Source organism: Gorilla gorilla, chromosome 16 (genome assembly GCF_029281585.2).
Source record: "Gorilla gorilla gorilla isolate KB3781 chromosome 16, NHGRI_mGorGor1-v2.1_pri, whole genome shotgun sequence".
NCBI lineage: Eukaryota > Metazoa > Chordata > Mammalia > Primates > Hominidae > Gorilla > Gorilla gorilla.
In genome coordinates, this window is record NC_073240.2 from 16446320 (window position 1) to 16471150 (window position 24831).

At 51.7% G+C, this 24831-nt stretch overlaps 1 long non-coding RNA gene and 1 pseudogene across 2 annotated transcripts; one reads left to right on the forward strand and one right to left on the reverse strand.

Moving 5' to 3' along the window:
* Positions 1-589: 589 nt before the first annotated feature.
* On the reverse strand, positions 590-10133 carry LOC134757353 (carboxylesterase 3-like; annotated as a pseudogene).
* A 7927-nt stretch (positions 10134-18060) lies between these two features.
* On the forward strand, positions 18061-23207 carry LOC115933055 (uncharacterized). 2 transcript variants are annotated; one of them, XR_010130906.1, is made up of 4 exons: positions 18061-18485; positions 19561-19654; positions 20360-21054; positions 21687-23207. It is a non-coding gene; the product is annotated as an uncharacterized lncRNA (long non-coding RNA). The 2 variants fall into 2 exon arrangements; XR_010130905.1 differs by having other exon boundaries at positions 18061-19654.
* The last annotated feature ends 1624 nt before the right edge of the window (positions 23208-24831 follow it).

A 24831-nucleotide genomic window follows, 5' to 3' on the forward strand; every position in this document is an offset into this window, starting at 1 on the left:
CTGCAGTGAGTTCGAGGAGTTCCAGGCTGCAGAGAGCTACAATGGTGCCACTGCAGTCCAGCATGCACAGCAGAGTGCACCCTGTCTCTAAAAGAAAAACAAAAACAAACCCAGGTGTTTTAAGGTAGTGGTACATTGATCCTCAAAGCAAGAAATGTTTACTCCCACTCTGAAAATCTCTTGGTGCTTTTCACCTTTTGCAGCCCGAGTGGCTGGGTCTCTTCTTTCCTCTGTGACAATAGCCCAACTGATGCCCTTGTCCAGATGTCCTCCCCTGGCCTGTCCTGCTGTGTCTTGGTGGGTGCTCTTGGAGCTGTGCTGAGCTCCCCCAGAAACTGGTCTCCCCAAGCCGGGAAGGGAGGGAGGACCCGGCACTTGGGGCTGGGAGCTGGCATCCAGCGTCCTGAGGGTCAGGGCTGGAATTGGTGAGGGTCAGGTCTGGGTGACACTCATGGCCCTGCTGGATTCTGTTGTCTTGTGCAGGGGCCAGGACTAGGCAGCAGAGAGGAGGAGATCCCTCCCACACTAGTCCGAGGCCTTAGTCAGGGGCTAAGGTCTGGTCTAGGCTGGATCCCCAGGTGCCCGAGGACTTCTCCCATCCCAGGTCTCTGCCATTGGCATGCACCCTTCTGGCCAGGGTGGACAATGTCAGTGGGGGCCTCAGTATGGCTTTGACACCTGAAGGCTCTGGGTTCAAGTTCAGCAGCTGCCATTCCCATACTCTGTGTTTCACTCACTCACTCAGCAAACATCCCCTAACTCCAGGTCCCACCCGATCCTGGTGTGGGTGACAGAGTGGGGTTAGGCTAATCCCCACTTTCAGAGAGCTCCTCTGATGGGGAGACAGACACAGACACAGTGCTAGCCTCGGGTGGACTGTGCTCTAATGGATGCAGACTCGGGGCTGCACAGCCCAGAGAAAGCAGGGAAGGCTTCCTGGGGGAGTGAGTCCTCCAGGAAGCTAGAGGAGTGTGCTAGAACCTACCACGACGAAAGCAGGAAAGGCACTTCAGGGAGAGGGAAGAACTTGTACAATGGCCCAGAGGTGGGAGGCAGCCTTATGACATTTCAAAAGAGCATAATGCCAGTCACAGAGCGGCCGACGCTTTAAGGAACATGACTCCATGTGGGGCTGGTTGAGATTAAAGTCTCAGCAAGGGGAGAGGCGGGCTGCCCTGCTGGGACTCTGCCACCACTTGAAGAGTGGTTTGCCCCAGCCAAGAAGGTTCAGGACTGGCCTCAAAGGTCTTCCTGGGCCTTCCTGTTCTTCTATTTCTGGTGCCACTGTTGTATCTTGCTGGGCAGCGTCTCTGACCAGAACTGCATCCAGGCCTCCCTGAACTTCTGTCCGGCCCGTGGCACTGGGTTGATCTCCAGATATTGTTCCGCCTGGTTGAATTGGGGCCAAGGAGGCAGACCCTTGCTATTGGGGTCCCTGGGTGGGAGGAATGAATGAGGACCAAGGCTTCCTGTGCTGTCCCCCAGAGGGGCTAACCTGAGCATCCCAGGCCCAAAGCGAGCTATGCCCTGTCACTCACTCACCCTGTCCAGGCAAAGTGGGTCCACTGAGCCATCATGGTGAGGGTTAGCTGCTTCTCCTCCTCTGTGGCCTCTGGAAAGGCTGGAAAGGTGAGAGGGACAGAACTGAACGAGAGTCAGGTGGGACCTGGAAGGGACCCAAGAATCCTCAGTGCTGACTGGAGACCCGTGTTCCCACAAGCCCTGCCCAGGCCCCTTGGAGTCTGGCAGCCTAGGGATCACATGTCTGTCTGTCTGTCCTCACCCAGGCGGGAGCTCTAATCCATGAGGAAGGGACCTCCAAACACAAAAGCACTCTCAGCCGCATGATCAGCCTTCACCCAGGCGGGTTTGATCTTCACAAAAGAACTGGGTCGATGCTGGAACTCATAGAAAAACACAGGGCTTCCAGAATCTACAAAGAAAGGATGGGATGGGAGTTAGGCACTCATGGCCTGATTCGATGCTGCCTTTGGCAGCACATGCTCATAATAACACCAATTTCCATGATGATGATGATGATGATGATGATGATGATGATGATGATGATGATAAAATGACTAGCTGCAAACATTTACTGAGTGCTTGCTAGGTGACAGGCACCATTCTCTGTGCTTTGTGTCATCATTTTAATTTAATTTAATATTTTTATTTTAATCTCTGAAATGGTCTGACTGTCGACCGTGCTGGAGTGCAGTGGCATGATCACAGCTCACTGCAGCCTCAGACTCCCACGCTCAAGTGATCTTCCCACTTCAGCTTCCCAAGTATCTGGGACTACAGGTGTGTACCACCATGCCTGGCTAATTTTCAAAAAATTTGTGTAGAGATTGGGGTCAATATGTTGCCCAGGCTGGTCTTGAACTCCTGGGCTCAAGCAATCCTCCCACTTCTCCCAAAGTACTGGGATCACAAGCTTGAGCCACCCACCGTGCCTGGCCAGTGTCATCATTTATTGAATCCCCATCACAATAGATTAGATTCTGTATTAATAGAATTAATAGATTAGATTATATTATTATTTCCATTTTACAAAGGAGGAAACTGAGGCTCAGAGTGGGTAGGTATCTTTCCCAAGGTCACCTTGGCATAAGCTCAGGTTTGGAGTCAAATCTTAGCTCTGCAACCACTGCTTGGCTGTGTGATCTCAGACAGGTGGCTAAACCTCTCTGAAAGTCAGTCTCTGCCTGGCAGCCTATGTGAAGTCCCCAGCAAAGGGTCTGGCCTGGAAGCAGGTGCTTGGTTGAAGTTAACTGGGAAGTAAGTGAGAGCAGAAATGATAGGGGCTCCCCTCAGCTCCAGAGGGCAGTGATGAGATTGTGTGAATGGGAAGGGTTCTGGGGCTTCCAAAGAAGGGAAATGGACAGAGATTGAACAGCCCCTGGTATTGAGATCCCAGGTAGACTCTTCAAATGCAATGTCTAGTCTCCTTACAACAGCCCAGGCGAGTGGGCAGTATCATCCCCATGTGTAGATGAAGAGATGGGCTTAGAGGGGATAGGATAACTGGGCAAGTGCCCAGGGCTGGGATTTGGCCCCAGGTCTATCTAGCTCCAAGTGTGACAGCTGAGGCTCTGGGGTCAGACAGAACTGGCTTAAACTCTGCCTCTGCCTCTTCCTCACCATGACACCTCAAGCCTCAGTTTCCTCATGTGTAAAATGGGGCTAGTGAAAATTCCTCTGTAAAGAGTTGCAGTGCCGGGCACGGTGGCTCCACGCCTGCAATCCCAGCACTTTGGGAGGCCGAGGCGGGTGAATCAGCTGAGGTCAGGAGTGTGAGACCAGCCTGGCCAACATGGTGAAACCCTGTCTCTACTAAAATACAAAAATTAGCTGGGAATGGTGGCAGGCGCCTGTAATCCCAGCTACTCGGGAGGCTGAGGCAGGAGAATCGCTTGAATGAGGGAGGTGGATGTTGCAGTGAGCCGAGATTGGGCCACTGCACTCCAGCCTTGGCGACAGAGCAAGACTCTGTCTCAAAAAAAAAAAAAAAATTAAAATAAAATAAAAAAGAAAGAAAAGAAAAGATAAAAGAGTTGCAATGAGGATTGAAGGAGATGAATCCCTCTCCCGGCGCTCAGTGCACCATAGTCCCTGGCACGTAATATGTGCTCATTAACGGGCAGTTTCACGTTGACGATGATGGTGATGATGGTTTTCCTTTGAGAACCACACTGGCTCATATCTAAGGAGATTCTGGAGTGGAAGTAAAATTAATCAGTTAGACAAAGGGGCTTGGTGGTAGGTGGATAGCTGTGGGTGTCGGAAGTAGGAGCAGAGACTGTGCTGTTGGACGGGATACCCACTAGCGTCCTCCCTTCTGCCTCTTGTCTCACCAGACTGGTCAAGACGGGTGTTGAGATGGCCAGCATGTCCTCCCGGCTCATCTGTTCCATTGTATCCAGGAGACCCAAGCCCTGTGTGGACACCAAGGCCCTCTCAGTGGAGCCTGAACTCCGGCTCACCCCGACTCCCAACCCTGGGCAAGAGAGTGTTCACAGTCCTGAGGCCAGAAACTCATCATGGAGCACTTGGCCAAAATGGGGCCGAAAAGTCCACAGACCCAAAAAGATAAACCTCCAATTGGTGGGAGGTGGTGGGTGTGGGTGGGGAGAGCAGCCCCAAATACAACAGATAAGTGGTTAAAGGCAACTGTAGAGAATGAAAGAATTTCTTCAACATTTTTTTTTTTTGAGACAGAGACTCACTCCGTTGCCCAGGCTGGAGTGCAGTGGCGCAATCTCGGCTCACCGCAAACTCCACCTCCTGGGTTCAAGCTATTCTCCTGTGTCAGCCTCCCAAGTAGCTGGGACCACAGACATGCACCACCGTGCCTGGCTAATTTTTGTATTTTTAGTAGAGGTGGGGTTTTGCCATGTTGGCCAGGCTGGTCTCACACTCCTGGCCTTGGGTGATCCACCTGCCTTGGCCTCCCAAAGTGCTGGGATTAAAGGCATGAGCCACCGGGCCCAGCCTGAGTCACCCAACTTCTAAGAAACATTCTCAGCAACAAGTCCTGGACACAGCCTTCCACACCAGGCAGATCTCCCCAGGTCCTGGGGCACAGCCAGGTGGGGGTTCCCTTGGTTTCACTCATACAACTGTAAGTTGATGGTGTGGGGTAAAGGCTGCCTGCCAGAGTCGAGGGCATTGACCTGAAAACTTTTACAAGCTTTGTCTTTTGTGAGACAGTGTCTCACTCTGTCACCCAGGCTGGAGTATAGTGGCACAGTCTCGGCTCACTGCAGCCTCTGCCTCCTGGGTTCAAGTGATTCTCGTGCCTCAGTCTCCTGAGTAGCTGGGATTACAGGCATGCACCACCACGCCCAGCTAATTTTTGTATTTTTAGTACAGATGGGGTTTCACCATGTTGGCTAGGCTGGTCTGAAACACCTGACTTCAAGTGACCCACCCACCTCAGCCTCCCTAAGTGCTGGGATTACAGGTATGAGCCACCACACCTGGCTTAAGCTTTGTCTTTGAATGTCAAGATTGCATGAGCCTCTCTGTCACATACCAAGGGACCAATATGAGGGGACTGATTCCAAAGGGCTAACTCAGAGGACAAAAGCCATGGATATGAAGACATTCACTGCGTTATTAGCCTCAGTGGTAAAAACTAGAAGTTGCCAGGGCCGGGTGTGGCCTCATGCCTGTAATCCCAGCACTTTGGGAGGCCAAGGCTGGTGGATCACCTGTGTTCAAGAGTTCCTGACCAACATGGAGAAACCCCATCTCTACTAAAAAAAAATACAAAAAATTAGCCAGGCATGGTGGCAGATGCCTGTAATCCCAGCTACTCAGGAGGCTGAGGCAGGAGAATAGCTTGAACCCGGGAGGCAGAGGTTGCCGTGTGGTGAGCTAAGATCGCGCCATTGCACTCCAGCCTTGGCAACAAGAGCAAAACTCCATCTCAAAAACAAAACAAACAAACAAACAAAAAAACTAGAAGATGCCCAATTGCCAAGATGAAAGAACAATGTAATGAGATGCTCCATTTGTGGAAGATTTGCAGCCATTAAAAGTGGTTACTGGCTGGGTGCTATGGCTCATGCCTGTAATCCCAGCATTGTGGGAGGTTGAGGCAAGAGGATTGCTTGAGGCCAGGTGCTCTAGACCAGCTTGGGCAACAGAGGGAGACCTGCCTATACACGGAAAAAAAAAAAAAAAGTTAGCAGAGTGTGGTGGCACAGACCTGAGGCCCCAGCTACTCAGGAAGCTGGGAGGATTGCTCGGGCCTGAGAGGCTGAGGCAGTAGTGAGTCATGATGGCGCTGCTGCACTGCAGCCTGGATGATGGATCGATACTCTGTCTCAAAAAACAAACACACAAACAACAACAACAACAAAAATGGATTGCTTTGTCTTAGGGTGTGCAATGGGCCAAGACAAAAAAAAAAAAAAGAAAAGTGAAGAAAATGATTGCTGTGAAGATGGGTAGAAGAATAAGAATGACAGAAACAAGATGCTTGGGATGAAAGCACAGTGCTGACTCTTGTGGGAAGTTCTATGCACCTGGAAAGGACTGGAAGGGACTTGGCTCATGAGGTCCCCGGTGGCTTCATATCTAAAACCTGAGAGTCTTAGTCAATTGCTCTGGCACAGAGTCACAGTAACCAGTCTCAAAGAGCCTGATGTATAAACCAGACGCCAAGGCAGGAATATGCTGCCCAGATCAGCACTGCCCAGAAGGCCAGTTTGTGCAAAAGCCTGGTTCCCCAAAAGAAAACATTTGCTTTATTGAAGTGGCCCACGCATGTAATCCCAACACTTCAGAAGGCCAAAGCAGGCAGATTACTTGAGGTCAGGAGTTTGAGACCAGCCTGGCCAACGTGGTGAAACCTCATCTCTATAAAAATACAAAAATTAGCCGGGTGTGGTGGCATGTGCCTGTAATCCCAGCTGCTTGGGAGGCTGAGGCAGGAGAAACTCTTGAACCCAGGAGGTGGAGGTTGAAGTGAGCTGAGATTGTACCACTGCACTCCAGCCTGGGCGACAGAGTGAGACTCTGTCTCAAAAACAAACAAACAAACAAACAAAAACAAGACAAAACAAAACAAAACAACAACAACAACACAACGAAACAAAGCTGGGAGACCTTGGGCAAGTCCCTCAAACCTTTCTGGGCCTCTGCTTTCTCACATATCAAATGGGAGTAACGGGAGTGCTCGGTTCACAAGGCTGTAGTGTTGATGCTGGGGTGGGAGGTACTGGCTGGGGCAGGGCCTTGAAGGGCACAGGGGCGGGAGCAACTCACCCTGGGGATGAGCCAGCTGAACTCATGGTTGTTGACACCCATGAGGAAGGGCACAGAGTGGAAGGGCTTCTCCTTCAGGAGTTCCTTGGGGCTTTTGGGGAAGACAGTGCCATCAACGGTGAGAGGATAGATAGTAATTTTCTGCAGGAGAAAGCAATGCAGGAGGCTCCCAAGTTAAGATCAAGCCTCAAAGGCTAGGACCCCAGGAGCCACTAAGCCGCAGGCCTGAGTGGCTGAGCCTGGAGGGAAAGTGAAGGGATGGAGATCACCAGGGCTAAGGGGGTCGGGGCAACCGGGAGATCAGGGCAACAGATGTTTCCAGTGTCTTTCCTAGAAGACAAGCCTGCTGTAGGGATGGAGATGGCCCTCCATTTCTGTCTCCAAGCCCTCAGCCCCTTCCCCTCATGAGCTGCTGTCCCCAGCCCCACCTGGGAGTAGACTGCCCCTCTGCTCCTGCAAGGGATGGATAGAACCCCCTCTGTGCCATTGCCTGGCACCATCCCCAAAAGGGTGGCCATACCAGCTTCTTGCTAAGGACCAGCTCTTCTCCTTCCTTCTGCCGAAGGCACTGCACCGTCTCAGCCAGGGAGCTGGAGCTGCAGGCCAAGGTGTTTGTGATTTTCTGGGGACAAATGAAAGAGGCATGTCTCCCTCTCAGCCACTCAGCCCCACCTTGCAGCCTTCTGCCTCCCACAGAGACGGTGCAACTGTAGGACAGCTGGACGTGATGTCACAGATCGGCCCCGAGACTGGTCATAGACTTGCCACCACTCCTGAGAAGGCTGCCCTGCCTGTCAGCTTGGGTGGTCCCAAGGGCCCCCTTGCGTCCCCTATTATACCATAACTTTATTATTGGGGGGAATGGGGGCACTGAGTCCTCACTGCCCTCTAAGAATAGTGTCATTATCTTTTATTGATTTTTTTTTTGAGACCAACTCTCGCTCTGTCACCCGGGCTGGAGTGCAGTGGCGTGATCTCAGCTCACCACAAGCTCTGCCTCCCGGGTTCATGCCGTTCTCCTGCCTCAGCCTCCTGAGTAGATGGGACTACAGGCACCTACCACCACGCCCGGCTAATTTTTTGTATTTTTAGTAGAGATGGGTTTTCACCGTGTTAGCCAGGATTGCCTCGATCTCCTGACCTTGTGATCCGCCCGCCTCAGCCTTGCGCTGTTTTTCTTTGGACAGAGGAGAGACAGGGAATGACCTCAAGTCTGTGGTTGAGAAAATCTCTCCTGGCCACGGGGAGAGGATGGGTTAGGGAGGTTGAGAGGTGGATGCTGTTGTCCATACAAGAGTCAACATGCCCAAGCAGAGGTTCCAGAATCATCTTGTACCCAGTGGTTACAATGCCCAGCCCACTCTGCATTGGCCACCATCTGGGGCCAAGTGAGGGAACTGACCCAGCCTTCCAAATCCTGCTCACATTTGCCCCCTCTCCCCCCAGTGGCTCTATCCCTATTCCATCCTGTCTCTTTCTCCTGGACTCTGCCCTGATCATTTCACTGGCCTCTTGATCTTCAGGACAGCTCCCTCCAACCCACCTTCTACTCCAAGTAGCTCAACCTTGTCATTGCCCAACTTCTTCCTGCCCTCTGGATAAAGTCCAGATTCCCAGGCATGGCCCCCACTTCTCCAGCACCTTCACTTCCTGCCCTGTTCCCTAACCTGCGAGCTTGCTGCTGCAGGACCTGTCACTCTCTCCCACACCTGCAGCCTTTGCAGATGCAGTTCCCACTGTGACTTACCTCCCCTGGATTCTCTTCACAAGGCCTTACAATGAGGATGTAGGGTGGGGATCTGAAGCCTGAATGGAGAGCTCTCAGGCAGCAGGTGGCTGGCAATGGAGACCCCCTCCACCATGCTGCCTGGGGCAGAGAGGGGTGCTCCCCCACCCTGGAGAAAGGACCAACAATGATATGCTTCAGGGTGGCCTCCTTCAGGAAGCCCTCCCTGACTGCCAACATGCTGGAATGCAGCAGTTGTTTCCTCTGATGCTCTTTCATCTTATTGGGCTCCTCTTTGCTAACAGGGAGCTCCCTGCCGGCAACCCCCACTACTCTGAGACCCCAGGGCCAGCACAGAGTGGGGTATGGGAGGCACACATACAGTAAGAGAGGGAAGGAAATGCAGACCTGAGCTAGGGGCCAGGGGTGAGACTCGATGATCCCTGGGGTGGTGATGACCCCACTCTGTGTGATGGCTCTGTGGAACAGCCCTGCAGCCATCGGGGACAGGACCTGGGTGCATTGGAGAGAGTAGGTGGCTGTCAGAGGAGGGCAGAGGAGCTGGGAGTTCTGAGACCACCGGAGCGCTCCTGGCCACCATCGCTAGCCCCCTATGGTGACTTACCAGGCCAGAGATGATGCTTCCACTGGCAGATCCACCAAAGACGGTGACACAGTTGAGGTCACCCCCAAACGGGGTGATGTTTCCTTGCACCCAGCGCAAAGCAGCTACCACATCTAGGAAGCCCTGGTTGCCAGGTGCATGCTCATCTCCAGTGCTGGGGGCAGTGTTGGGGCAATGGTTAGTTCAGCCTGGCTCCTCGCCAGCTTCTGCAGGTTTGCTTTGAATTAGCCACCAGGATGCCAGACCTTTCTCTGCTCCCCAGGTCTGGCCGGTCTGGGAGCCGTGGTTGGCATCTCCACAGCCTGTTGCTCTTTGTCCCATATCCTGCTGGAACCTGGGCTTCAGCCCAGGAATCAATGCCCTCTGTCCAAGGGACCAAGTTCACTGTATAATTCTGGCTTTGGCTGGACCCCTCTCCCAGGGTGGAGGCTTGGGGGGTGCCCTTCTCTGCCCCAGACAGCATGGGTAAGCGGCCCTCCATTCAGGTTCCGGACCCCAGCCTAGATCCCCAGTTGCTCTGGTGAGCTGGCCTCTCCCCGGTGCAGGCAGTGCTCTGGCCAGGCCTGTCATCTCACCTGAAGAAGCCAAGGACCCCAAGGCGGTACTGGACTGTAACCACCACCACATCCCCATAGGCAGCCAGGGCTGATCCATTGTAGGAGGTGGCAGTGCCAGTTATCAGAGCACCTCCATGGACCCATACCATGACCTGCAGAGGTGGCCATGGGGCACTGACCCCCAAGCTCCTGAGACCTTAGCTGCCCACCTGCCAGCCCAGGGCAGTCTCAGGACCTCTAGGGTGCTTTGGAAACAGGGACGGGGAGGGGACAGGTGGGCATAGGGGAGCTGGATCAGGTGGACAGGGCCCTCTGGGGTGCCTACTGGCCTACCGGCCCCTGCGGGGGCCTCAGCTGGGCTATAGATGTTGAGCACCAGGCAGTCCTCTGAAACAGAGAAGATCTGCTGTTTTCTGTTGAGGACAAATCTGCTGTTGTTCATGCTCTCCATGTCTTGTAGGCACCTGTGGCCAAGGGTGGGCCTGAGGTCCAGCTGTTCAGCCCCACAAGCCCCAGCAGCAGGATTCTCCTGCCACCTGCCTGTTTGCCCGCCTCCACCAGCACTACTCACATTGGGGGCGCAGTGCTGGCATCCCGCACACCCTCTCAGGGCTGTGCTGGGCATGGGGCTGAGAACCGGTTAGGCCCCAGTGGCGGCTGTGCAAATGGAATGCCCAGAAAGACATTCACAAGGCGGTCTGTGCCCTTCACGCCCACCTGCCGGCCTCGCACACGACCCAGGGTGGTGTCTACTTCAGGCTGAGCAACTTCGGGCCCTGAGGGAAGGACAGAAAGGCCACAGGGTGAGTTTGCAGCCCCCATGAGGGGAAGGAGTGAAAGACAAACCCTCAGGCTGTTCTCAGTACTTACCACACAGCATCTTGTTAACCTTCCCAGCAATCCGGTGAGCCTGGTCTTAGGTTGACGCCCAACTTCCTCCTCCCTGCCTGCCTGAGACTCACTACCACTCCACTCCTGGCCAGACCGGGCCTGCCACTAGGGCCTTGAGCCTTGGAGCCAGCCACTTGCCCATTTCTTTGTTTTTATTTTTTGTGTTTGAGACAGGGTCTAGCTCTGTTGACCAAGCTGGAGTGCAGTGGCATGATCTTGGCTCACTGCAACCTCTGACTCCCGGGTTCAAGCGACTCCAGGGCCTCAGCCTCCCAAGTAGCTGGGGTTACAGGTGTGCACCACAACGCCTGGCTAATTTTTGTATTTTTAGTAGAGACAGGGTTTCATCATGTTGGCCAGGCTGGTCTCGAACTCCTGACCTCAAGTAATCCATCCACCTGGGGCTCCCAAAGTGCTGGCATTACAGGCATGAGCCATCATGCCCAGCCCTGAGTTATTTCTTAAAAAATAGAGATGGGGTCTCATTATGTTGCCCAGTCTGGTCTCAAACTCCTGGGCTCAAGCAATCCTTTCGCCTCAGCCTCCCCAAGTGCTGGGATTACAGGTGTGAGCCATCATGCCCAGCTGGCACCATGTTTCTTGTATGGCCTGCAGAACTGTGGGCTAATTAAACTTCTTTTCTTTGTGAGTTACCCACAAAGAACAACACACAAACAGACTAAGACTGGAGGACTCCCTCTCCCAGGCTAGACAATTCCTAGAGATAGGAGGCAGCTCTCTGGGGAGTTGGAATTGGCAGGCAACTCTCTAGGGAGCAAAGGCAAACCAGTCCAGAGCCATACCCAACCACCGCCTTTATACAGCTCTGAGCTCCTGGCTGCCTGCCATCCACTAGCCATAATCACCACAGAGCCAGGTACCAGGAAGCTGGCTGGGGACAGCCCCTTTCCCCAGAGCATGCTGCCAATCGTAAACTTCTTTAGCCTGCCTTGCCTATTCCTTCCCGTGGCAACCGTGGCAAAGGGGCTTGCCCACATTTTCCCCCTGCTCCCTCTGCCTCCTGGCCGATGCCACCTGGTGCTTCCCTCTGTGGCCCTGTGTGGCATGGCCTGCTTCCTGTTCACAGGGAACTACAAGCAAACTCCTTCCCTCATGATAGTCATTTGCATATCTGCTTGTCTTACTATACTTCATTAAAACAAATCTCAGGCCCCCTTAAGACATAAAGACAGGCCAGGTGCGGTGGCTCACACCTGTAATCTCAGCACTTTGGGAGGCCGAGGCAGGTGGGTCACCTGAGGTCAGGAGTTTGAGACCAGCTTGGCCAACATGGTGAAACCCCATCTCTGCTAAAAATACAAAAATTAGCCGGCCATTGTGGCAGGTGCCTGTAATCCCAGCTACTCAGGAGGCTGAGGCAGAAGAATGGCTTGAACCTGGGAGGTGGAAGTTGCAGTGAGCTGAGATCACGCCACTGCACTCCAGTCTGCGTGACACAGCGGGACTGTCTCCAAACAAACAAAAAACCATAAAGACAATCATGGCCCCTGGCAGGGCTGCCCTTGGCGATCATTCAAGAAAGCAATAGTAGACCGGGTGCAGTGGCTTATGCCTGTAATCCCAGCAATTTGGGAGGCCGAGGCAGGTGGGTCACCTGAGGTCAGGAGTTTGAGACCAGCCTGGCCCACATGGTGAAACCCCATCTCTGCTAAAAATACAAAAATTAGCCGGCCATGGTGGCAGGTGCCTGTAATCCCAGCTACTCAGGAGGCTGAGGCAGGAGAATCACTTGAATCCAGGAGGAGGAGGTTGCAGTGAGCCGAGATGGCACCATTGCACTCCAGCCTGGGTAACAAGAGCAAAACTCTGTCTCAAACAACAACAACAACAAAAACAACGAAACAAATATAGCAAGAGCAGAGCGCCTGCCCAGAGAGAATGCACAACCCCTGGTCTGCCTCCAAACAGGACTCTTTCCTGAGCGGTCTGCCCACTGCTCCCTGTCCCTGTCTCACTCTTGACTCCTCCACAGCAAGTCCCTCTGCAGGCCCAGCAGGTGTGTCTTACCAGTGGCTGTGGCAGGGCATGGCAGGAGCAGACAGACCACCCCGACCAGGACCCTGGACTCCACTCTCACTGCTCTCTCCATTCTCCTTACAACTGGTTCGACAGAAGCTTCAGAAGGTGGAATAAGATCCCTGCCCTTCAGCACCACCGATCTCTAAAGGGCTGTGATATAGAACCTCCAAGGACAGCGCCACCTAGCTGGTGGCCAGCCCCATGATCAGGCTGAGCCAGAGGCAGGGCTAGACGAGTGCCCTGCAGAGGCCTGGTTGATATGACAGCCCTCCCCGACCCACTGTTTTCAAATTCCAGCTCTCCTGACTTGGTGATCTCCATGAAATCCTGTGCGTTCATCCCAAGATGACCACATCACTGACCCTAGGATGTGGTGGCCAGTGACCCTGGGGTGCCACTCTGAGTGGGCAACCTGGCCTGAGGTGAGGGCTTGATATGGTTTGGATGTTTTGTCCCCTCCAAATCTCATGTTAAAATGTGAAAGAAAATAAAACAGTGATGATAATAGGACCCACCACATAGCATTGAAGTGAGGGTACATGTTTGCATGTGTGTGTGAGTGTGTGTGTGAAAACATGAGGCTTGGGACTGGGTGTGGTGGCTCATACCTGTAATACCAGTGCTTTAGGAGGATGGGGCAGGAAGATCGCTTGAGCCCAGGCATTTGAGACCAGCCTGGGCAACACAGGGAGACACATCTCTAGAAAAAAATAAAAAATTAGCCAGGTGTGATGGTGCATGCCTGTGGTCCCAGCTACTTGGGAGGCTGAGGTGAGAGTATCACCTGAGCCCAGGTTGTCGAGACTGCAGTGAGCTGTGATAATGCCACTGCACTCTAGGCTAGGCTATAGAGCAAGACAAAGAAAGAGAGAAAGAGAGAGAGAGAAGAAAGAAAGGAGAGAGAGAAAGGAGAGAGAGAAAGAAAAAGAGACAGAAAGAAAAAGAGAAAGAAACAAAAAGAGAGAAAAAAGAAAAATAGAGAGAGAAAGAAAGAAAGAGAGAGAGGGAGGGAGGGAGGGGAGGGGAGAGAAGGGAGGAGCTTGGAACCGGAACTTATGGAAGCCTGAGCAGAGGAGAGGCTGGGAAACAGAACTGATGGAAGCCTGCTCTTGACCGGGGCGGGGATCTGCAGGGCATCTGTCTCCAGGGCGGAGACGGGGGAAGCAGCACGGGATCCCAGCCTCAGGCCTTCACGGACGGTGTTGGTTGGGGTGAGTCTCCCCAAAAGTGTTGCCGCCATCCGCGATCTCGAGGACGGGTGGGCCTGCGTGCCCCTGGGCTGCTCTCTTACCCGAGGGTCGTTCTCCTCCAGAGCAGAACCCCGCAGCCTCAGGGGTTGCCTGGGGGTGTGTGTTTCAATGCCTCTGCTGTGACTCTGTGTGTGTGTGTGTGTGTGTGTGTGTGTGTATGTGTCTGTGTGTGTGTCTCCCAATTTCTCTTCTCTCTCTGTCTCTCAGTCTGTGTGTTTCTTTCCCACTCTGTGGGTTTGTGTGTGTGTGCCCGTGTGCGTGTGTGTCTTTGGCTGCATATGCCCTGTGCGCCACAAAGCGGTTTCTCGCATGGCGGATTGTCTTTGCTCAGCCTCTTTCTGCGTCTCTACCTGTTTCATGAGGCTGGTTGTCAATGCTTTTCGCCGCCGCGCATCCGCTTTGGGTGTGTGAAAGTCTGGCCCACGTGAGGGGATGCTTCGGTCAAGGAGCAATTGAAGTCTCATCCCCATCCTGAGCGGCCTCTTTTCTAGGATCAAGATGAACACACTGCAGACGAAGACACGAGCCCCACAGGAGCTCTTTGTCCCACAGGAGAGCAGCGCACCCACGTCACAGAAGATGCTTGAGTCTTTTCACGGCTCTTCTCTGAGAAATGAAGCCACAACACCATACAGTCTGCAAGAGGAAGCCAGGAATGAGATATGGCAAAACTCCCTGTCCCTGGAACGCTGGCCTCCCTGGACAAACCACCCTTTTGGAACACCACCCCTTATGCCCGTGGCGGAGGCACGGTGCTGTATCCTGCCTGGGCTCCGGGCTCTGCTCTGTCCTCACTCTTGCTCTGCCTCCCCAGTTTCTCAGGGGTCTGGATGCCTCTGGCTCTGGCCAAATGCCTTCAACAAAGATGACTTCCCACTCCATCAGGGAGACACGTCCTGGAGACGCGTGTCGTGATTGTTTCTCCGTTCAAACGTCTTTCTGCTTGATTGGTCAGGTCTCATGACCCGGGAGCTCTTGGCTTCCATAGGCGTCTCAGGCAGAGAAGCTTCCTTCTTGTCCACATTTTACCTCATGGGTGGGTGGATTGCCTAGAATGAGCGCTAGGCGACCATGACTGGCCTTGTCATCCAGGACAGGTGGTGTCGCATTTCCTCTGCATTTCCTGTCTCATTTTTGAGGGACATCCTCTCCTCTGATCCTGGGTGGACTGACTCCCTTGAACTTCTGGTCGAAACGAATGAAAGGGAACCAAAGGGACTGGGCTAAGGCTGGGGGCTGGGGCTGAGGCTGGGGCTGGGTGCAGCCGAAGTTGAGTCAGGGCTACCAGGTGGGTGGAGGATTGGGGGTGTTGCGAATATTGCAGAAACCTCTTTGTTCCTCTGGTAGGCATTGGAAAACGTGGCCTGGGTCAGGCACAGGCGGCCCCCACACCCACCGGGTCGCTGGTGTTCTTTGATTTTCCGTGGCATTCATGGAAAGGTCACCTGTTTCCCCCTTCCACCGGCACATACCTGGACACCACCCTTTCTTTCGCCGTCGCCCCGAATGCCTCTAGTAACACACATTAACACCAGCTGCTGTGGGATTGGCCAGTACCACGCGTGGTCACAAGGTCTGCACCTCGGATGCGCCTCTGTTCCTCTTTGCAGGTGTGCTGTAAAGCGCGGTCGGTTTTCTGGAACCCCAGGGCTTTTACAAGCCCGGCAGGCCACTGCTCTTTCAAAGGAGGAGGGAGGCAGAGGGCTGATGGATGAGTGAACTTGCAGCAGACACTCGGCCTTGAGACCAATGGGATCATTCTGTGCTGCAGCGAGGCCCTGCCGGCCTGACCAGATGTGGTGAGCCCATCTTATATCACTCCGAGGGGGCCAAAATTGGATCTCCACGGGAGTCCGGAGAACAGAGCGGGCGTCCTGAAGCTCCCCCTCCCTCGGAGGAAGTCCACTGAAGCAGGTCCTGAGGACAGGACCCCTGGAGGTTTGGGCCTGGAAGAGGATGAGACACCGGCGGCTCCCTCTCCCACGCCGCCCCAAATAGGACCCAGGATCCAGCCGCCGCCGCGGCGGCAGCAGGAGCATCGCGGCAGCCGCGCGGCGGTGGCGATATTTAAAGGGGACGCAGCCTATCTGTCAGGAGTGGAGCGCGAGTCGGCTCAGCCAATGCGCATGCGCGAGGCGCGAGCGGTTTCTCCCGTCACAGTGGTTCCCACGGTTGTCTTAGAAATCAGGCACCGAGGCTTGGCAGAGCAGGAGCTCTCCGTTGCATTGCTTGGGTGTCCAGGCTCTGAGGCTAAGGCCTCACCTCTCCCCGGGTCGAAGGGAACGTCTCCGGATGCCAGGAGTCGCAATGGGCCGACCTTGATGATGAAACCCCAGGCGGAGAAGGGGGAAGCAGCACGGGATCCCAGCCTCAGGCCTTCACGGACGGTGTTGGTTGGGGTGAGTCTCCCCAAAAGTCGTGCCGCCGTCCGTGATCTCGAGGACGGGTCGGCATGTGTGCCCCTGGGCTGCTGTCTCACCCGAGGGTCGTTCTCCTCCAGAGCAGGACCCCTCAGCCTCAGGGGTTGCCTGGGGGTGTGCGTTTCAATGCCTCTGCTGTATGACTCTGTGTGTGTGTGTGTGTGTGTGTGTCTGTGTGTGTGTCTCCCATTTTCTCTTCTCTCTCTGTCTCTCAGTCTGTGTGTTTCTTTCCCACTCTCTGTGGGTTTCTACCAGCCGAAGTTGCGTCAGGGCCACCAGGTCGGGGCAGAATTGGGGGTGTTGCGAATTTTGCAGAATCCTCTTTGCTCCTCTGGTAGGCGTTTGATAACGTGGCTTGGGTGAGGCACAGGCGGCGCCGCCAACCCCCGGGTCCCAGGTGTTCTTTGATTTTCCTTGGCATTGAGGGCAAGGTCACCAGTTTCCTCCTTCCACCGGCACATAGCAGGACACCACCCTTTGTTTTCCCCTCGCCCCGTATGCCTCCGGTGACACATTAACACCAACTGCTGTGGGATTGGCCAGTGCCACGCGTGGCCACATGGTCTCCCCCTCGGATTCGCCTCTGTTCCTCATTGCAGGTGTCCTGTAAAGCGCGGTCGGCTTTCCGGAACCCCAGGGCTTTTACAAGCCGGGCAGGCCACTGCTCTTTCAAAGGAGGAGGGAGGCAGAGGGCTGATGGATGAGTGAATTTGCAGCTGACACTAGGCCTTGAGACATATGTGATCATTCTGTGCTGCAGCGAGGCCCTGCCGGCCTGACCAGATGTGGTGAGCCCATCCTATCTCACTGGGAGAGGGCCAAAATCGGATCTCAACGGGATTCCGGAGAACACAGCAGGCGTCCTGAAGCTCCCCCTCCCTCGGAGGAAGTCCACTGAAGCAGGTCCTGAGGACAGGACCCCTGGGGGTTTGGGCCTGGGACAGGACGAGACACCCGCGGCCCCCTCTCCCACGCCGCCCCAAACAGGACCCAGGATCCAGCCGCCGCCGCGGCGGCAGCAGGAGCATCGCGGCAGCCGCGCGGCGGTGGCGATATTTAAAGGGGACGCAGCCTATCTGTCAGGAGTGGAGCGCGAGTCGGCTCAGCCAATGCGCATGCGCGAGGCGCGAGCGGTTTCTCCCGTCACAGTGGTTCCCACGGTTGTCTTAGAAACCAGGCCCCGAGGCTTGGCAGAGCAGGAGCCCTCCGTGGCATTGCTTGGGTGTCCAGGCTCTGAGGCTAAGGCCTCACCTCTCCCCGGGTCGAAGGGAACGTCTCCGGATGCCAGGAGTCTCAATGGGCCGACGGTGATGATGAAACCCCAGGCGGAGAAGGGGGAAGCAGCACGGGATCCCAGCCTCAGACCTTCACGGACGGTGTTGGTTGGGGTGAGTCTCCCCAAAAGTCGTGCCGCCGTCCGTGATCTCGAGGACGGGTCGGCATGCGTGCCCCTGGGCTGCTGTCTCACCCGAGGGTCGTTCTCCTCCAGAGCAGGACCCCTCAGCCTCAGGGGTTGCCTGGGGCTGTGTGTTTCAATGCCTCTGCTGTATGACTCTGTGTGTGTGTGTCTCTGTGTGTGTGTGTGTGTTTGTGTGTGTATGTGTCTGTGTGTGTGTCTCCTATGCTCTCTTCTCTCTCTGTTTCTCAGTCTCTGTTTGTTTCTTTCCCTCTCTCTATGGATTTGTGTGTGTATGCCCGTGTGCGTGTGTGTCTTTGGCTGAATGTGCCCTGTGCACCACAAAGCGGTTTGTCGCATGGCGGCCTGTCTTTGGTGAGCCTCTTTCTTTGTCTCTGCCTGGGTCCTGAGGCCGGCTGTCAGTCGTTCTCTCCGCGGCGGATCCGCTTTGGGTGTGTGAAAGCCTGTCCCACGTGAGGAGATGCGTTGCTCCCGGAGCAACTGAAATCTCATCCCCGTCCTGAGCGGCCTCTTTTCTAGTATCAGGATGAACACACTGCAGCCGAGGACAAGAGCCCCAGAGGAACTCTTTGTCCCACAGGAGAGCAGCGGATCCACGCCAGAGAAGACGCTTGTATATTTTCACGGCTCTTCTCTGAGGAATGAAGCCACTCCACGATACAGTCAGCAAGAGGAAGCCGGGAATGGGAGATGGCAACAATCCCTGTCACTGGAACGCTGGCCTCTCTGGACAAGCCACCCTTTTGGAACCCCACCCCTTACGCCCGTGGCGGTGGCACGGTGCTGTATCCTGCCTGGTCTCTGGCCTCTGCTCTCTCCTCCCTCTGGCTCTGCCTCCACTGTTTCTCAGGGGCCTGGATGCCTCTTGCTCTTGCCTAATGCCTTCAACAAAGATGACTTCCCAGTCCATCAGGGAGACACTTCCTGGAGGTCCGTGTCATGATCGTTTCTCTCTCCAAACCTTTTTCTGCTTAATTGGGCAGGTATCATGACCCGGGAGCTCTTGGCTTCCATAGGTGTCTCAGGCAGGGAAGCTTCCTTCTTCCCCACGTTTCCCCTCATGGGTGGGTGGATTGCCTAGAATGAGCGCTAGGAGACCGTGACTGGCCTTGTCTTCCAGGACAGGTGGTGTCCCATTTCCTCTGCATTTCCTGTCTCATTCTTGAGGGACATCCTCTCCTCTGCTCCTGGGTGGCCTGACTCCCTTGATCTTCTGGAAGAGCTGATGTGGGCTTGAAGCCTCAGCTGTGATAATAAGAACACAGTGACTCATGACTACGTCTTGACTGAAATGCAGGCCTTGAATCTAATCATTATGTTGAAAAGAGGTGTTGAGCCTACGAAATGAAGGCATGTCTGGAAAGAGACACAGCAATATGTTACAGCCAAACTGTAACCTAAATCCCATGAACGCATGTCATCCCACCTGCTATTCGTTTCTTTCAGAGCTGTCACCCAGTGATCTACAAATGAGAAAGGGGAGCAACAGCTTTGTAAAGAAATGCTACCTTTTGGGGAGTGAAGGCAGCTATGTGGCTGATACCTCATGCTCCTTGTGTTATTTCCACCCCTTCGGTGGTACTCCATGAATTTCACCCCACATCTGAGAAATGGCTGGTTCAGCAAGCTAACAGCACACGCATCCTACTCTTTTCTATTTTAACCAAAAAAATTCCTAAGTGGTATTCCTTAAATCTTGAGCAATTATGATTCCTTAAATCTTGAGCAAATCTTGAGAAAACTGTGTCCTACTAAAATTAAAAGGTATTCTCCTGGGAAGTGGGCCCTATGTCTATTAAACATACTTAGCAAAATCTCTTGCTGTGTCGGTATTTCCAGAAGGTCCTTAGCACTCACCAGGAACAGTGGTTGCCTCTAGGAATGAAATGGGATGATGGAAGACCTGGGGAGCCGTGTCAGGAGGAGACACTCATGATGCGCCTTTTGGCCATAGGTAGTTATTTTCCACATGCATGGAGTGCCTTGTATTGAACCAGAACTAGTAATTATAATACCTTGCATTTATATAATGTTTTGCAGCTGTATTAATGTCTTCATATCAGTTCTCTCATTTGAGTCTCTGTTGTTTGCATGAGGTTGTATTACTAGCTCCATTTTGCCACTGAGGAAATTGAATTCAAAGAATTCAAAGGGCTTTAGAGATTTACTATGAGGAAATATTGGAGGCCAAGCTAAAACATAAGCTTCCAAACACTCAGCAAATCTTTCTTCCACCACACCACATTACTCTCAAGGAGGAGGGAGAGAAGAAATGAGTGAAAAAAGCCAAATTTTTTCCTTCAAAGGTAAGTAGTTAGAATCATCAGTTTTGGAATGTATTATCAGTAAATGAACCAAGGTGATCTTCCTGAGGCCAATTTAAAATCTAATTCAAATTATTTTAATTATTAAACAATAAGATGTCTTCCCTTTACGTTTAATTCAACAAGCATAAAGAACAGCATAAATTTTAATTATCTGAGAATAATTAGGAACACATTTCTTTCCTATCACTCTTAGGGCCAAATCACATTTCTAAAGTGAAACCTAATCTAAGAACTTTCCAATACAATATCATATAATTAGGTAATTTAAAAATATATTTTGAAAATGAAATCTCTAAGCATCATTCATTAACAGACTCTGATATTCCCTTCAGTCACTGTCATGGCTAAGAAAGCAACTCCAACCCACACACTGCAAATATGAAGGACCACGAAAGGCACGCAGGCTCTGGTTTGCGTAGTGAAGATGAGCGACCGTGTTCCTAAGCATGAAGGACCACGAAAGGCACGCAGGCTCTGGTTTGCGTAGTGAAGATGAGCGTCCGTGTTCCTAAGCATGAAGGAGGACCACATGAGTATCCTGGACACCTACTGCATGAATGTATTCGCCCTTTCAGGTCTAGGGACCTGGTAACCATTTATTATTTGTACTCTGATTTTCTTCCATTTCTGTCTCCAGTCCATAAATGTAACTTAAGTGACTTATTAACACTGATGGTTTGATCACCAATAGCAAGTTCCAGTTTCAGTCTTAGTGTAGGTGCCCTTATTACAGACTTGAGATAAAGTCCAGGGCTAACCACTCTTACAAATTTACACTTTGCTAAAGGGTACCTTGGGACAGAGGGAGTGCAGAGCAGAGAAAACCTACCTGTGCAACTGAGAAGGCCGCTCAGGCCACGGGGACAGGGCAGGAATGCTCTCAGGAGTGTCCCCTGCACCTGAACTTGATTTCACGCCATCACCTTCCGCCTCTTAACCAGCATCTCCTGGACAGTCAGCCGAGTGTTTCCATGATACCAGCCATACCTGATGCCAGGAGACTCGCTACACTTGGAAGCTCTTCAAGGTGGGACTTTCTGTCTTGTTCAGTTTTTCATTCTCAGTAGTCAACATAGGACCTTATACTTAAACGAAATAAGTATAATGTCCTAACAAGTGCTTCTGGAATAAATGATTGTGGCTGAAATGAGCATTTGAAATGACGATATATCTAGAAAGAACAGAAAATATACACTGGACGTATTTTAGGTGGCTGAGATTATTGAATGGGAAAATAGTGAGATCTTACAATTGAGTGGGTATCATAAATGCTTCCTGTATAATATCTGATTTTGCCCTTATCACAAAGAATTCATATAACCAAAACTATCTCCCTAAAAATGTCTTCCTAAACATGAAAACAAATTATTTGACTTCATAATGCCGCTTTTTACCCCAAAGTGTCTGACCCTTTCACTAAACATTACTCGGTATTAAATAGTATAGATATAATTTATCCAAAATTCACTGAATATGATTTTCAAATGCTGTAATTCCTAAAAATAATATCTAGGCTGCCTTTAATTTCTCATGTCAGTAATAATTAATGTCCCTACAAAGCTTATGGGGAATCAGAAACATTTGTTTATAACATACTGAAGAATTTTTAAACAACCACAGAATATGAATATAATAAGATAAAATATTAAATATTTCCAGGCATGCTTATCTTTGTGAACTGAATCTTGGAGAAGGAGGATTGAAAATAAGAGCTATCTTTGAGGCTCTAACACCTACAAGAGACACCCTCCCTCTCCACCGTGGATCACCTGTCTCACCCATGTGAGTCTCCACACAGAAACCAGTCATGGCCCTGCCTTTGCCCCCCTTGAAATCACCCAAGAGGATGCTTCAAACTCAGGCAAGCACAACTGATACTCACTCTGCATGCGACAGCAGGGGAGTGACCTTACAAGAAACTAATGGGTCTCGCTTCCTGAGAATCACTGTCAGAGCCCGTAACATAAGATAAATCACAGCCAAGGATTTTTGAAAAGTTTCCTGATGAGAGAACCATGACCTTTTCAAGGGTAGTGATGGATTGATCAGGGCAAGCAATAGGTAGATTTTTTAAAACAAGCCTGGCAAAAAAACAATGATATATATCTACCAAAGTTGGCTAGAATACCTGGCTGATATCCCAGTCAGGAAACATAGGAAAAGGTTACATCCGTAGAAAAAAAAACCAGCTTGTTAAGCAAAACAATGCAGTTAAAAACCAAGCTCACTGTAAGAAATGCCACGTGGGCCAGTGGGGACGGCCATGCCGAAAGCGCTCAGTGCTCCTGAAGCTGGGTGGCAGGTGTTTTCACACACAAAGGCCTTCCTTGCTGGGGCCATGGGATAAGCCTTTGAGTGGAGACTAGCAAGGAGCTTTGAAGTCTGCATTGGGGGTGGAAGGTGGCAATCCCATTAGACAGCTCTCCCTGGTGTGAATTTATGAAGCCCCATGCAGACTGTGACTTTTAAAATAATCACTTAGTTGGTTTTAGCACATATCGCAGGTTTCATTACAGGCTGCCCCTTAACGAGCATTGTAACCTGGAGGAAAGAATCCAAATTCTTTAGTGACCACCTAACTCCACATTCATTACCCTGTTGCCCAGGGTGGAGTCCAAAAGCAGCAACTATGTTTATTTCTCCATAGAAAACAAACGTTCACCAAGGCACGTCTGTTCTATTACTTTTTTATTCTTAACTAGACCGTTAATATAATTGTTGGTTGCATTGATTTCAACTTCCCCACACGATGCAATCGGCTTTCTGCCGTATTTCAATCACACTAACCAAGAGAGACATCAGACGTTCAAAATAGACTCTGGACCAAAACCGAGGGCAGGGGAGAGGTGAGCGGGCCAGGCACAGCTCTGCTGAAGCACTGGTTTGACATGTCGAGTTGAAGTGTTTCTACTCAAAACACCTGTCTCCCTGCCAAGGTGAAGGCTAGATGGTAAAAAAGAAAGTTCCCTTTTTTCTGATAAACTAGGCTCTCTCCATAGGAAGTGCCCTGAAGGCCCCCAGCTCCGACTCCGAGAGCAGAGCCCAGACTCTCCTACTTTGAACGGACATGAGCTCTATGCCTCTTGGGGTTTCTCTGCCTGCCCAGTCACCCTGGATAACGTGCTTGCCCTAGATTGTCTCCTAGGCCAAGTCCTCTCCAAGTTCTTGGCCCTTTGTCCTAAGGTTGGATCTCTTCCTCTCTCTTCCCTTGCTCCGAGCTGTGTCTCTGGATACACCCCCTGCAAACTACGCTTCCTGAGCTCGGCTGGCATCTGGCTGTGTTCAGCAAATGGGAAGCCCAGACAGGGGACCGGAGACCAGGAAGACGGGAGAACAAGGAGATTTCTCCTCCTTCAGCAGCCGCAGCAGCAACAGCGTGTCCTCCACAGTTAACTGGAAGAAAAAGCCTGAGTCCTGGTCTCCTCCTGGATTGCCAAAGGGTCTTCTCCTTAGACATGTAAATACACAAATATTCGCATTTTTTAGTAACCCTTTAAAGATTTAACTGCCGGAATTTAACACCAGTAAAAACAAATGTAGCAATATGAAATTGCAACTCACTGAGGGCATTACGATTCAGAAAGTGAAGAAATGCGGGGCCAGCTCCAGCCGCAGCGCGCCTGTCCCCGAGTCCGGCCGCAGCGCACCTGTCCCCAGATGTCCACCTCTAAGGCAGTGTTCTTCAACACGCACCACGCGCATCCTCAGCTGGGCATTTCCAGAGGGAGCAAGTCTCTGAGAGGCAGGTCTAGCGCTAAGCTTTCAACAAGTCGCAGGCTATACTTCCGAACACAAAGAAATGAGAATGACTTCACATCTCAGCAGAGCCAAAAGCAGTAGACAAATAAGCAACGATGAGATTTGTTTTTTTTTCTTCCCTGTTTCCGGACACTCACTCCTGCCTCCCATCGTACCGTCCTGGAAACAGGAAGAAGGTGTGTATCTTGGTACAAGCATCAACTATGCACAGGTCCACTTTAATAGGGGAAAGGACAGGGAGTGAGATAAATATGATGCGATGTCTCCAAAAGAGGAACATTACACTGGGAACATCCATACACGGTTCAAAATTGTATCCATATTTAGTTATTACTTAGAAATCATCAAGGAAATAAATGCTTTCTTTTTTTTTTCTAGGACTTCTTTTAAGAGAGGTTAGGGAAAGCTTTCAGTTATATTTTCTGTCACCTTCCGCAATTTTAAATTGCATGAAATAGTGGGAGACTTTGTTTTTATGGCTTTCTTCTTTCAACTATTGTAACAAACAGCTACCTATGCTTAGCATGCTTAAAGGCTGGATGGGACCATCTCTATATTATGGCCCAAACAAAATTGGCTTCTGGAACAAGTGTGGCTGTTTTGAACTCGATCCACTTGAGTCGGAGATGAGGTTGACAGAGGGAGGACCAACTGTGTATAAAGCTCCTTTAGGGAATATCCTGCTAATGTGATCTACATTTCAAAGTGGAAACCAAATATTCACTGCCACTGGAGTCTTGATATTTCTGGGATTATCAAAAGTACTTTCCTCTGACACAGGAGATATCATAACTTGACTTGGGGTTGAATTCAAATGCTGCCACAAGATAGCTGTGCATGACACCTCATCTTTTTTTCATCTTTAAGATGAAGTCCTGAAATTTCAGGACACTTCCAACTTCAAAACGTTCATTCCATGCAACAGAAAGGCAACACGTTGATGACTCCTGTCCCGAATCATATTCTATCTTGTACCTTTCTATCAGTCGGTAAAACTGCAGATGCTGACTTAGACAACAAGCTTTATATCATTGACTACCAAACA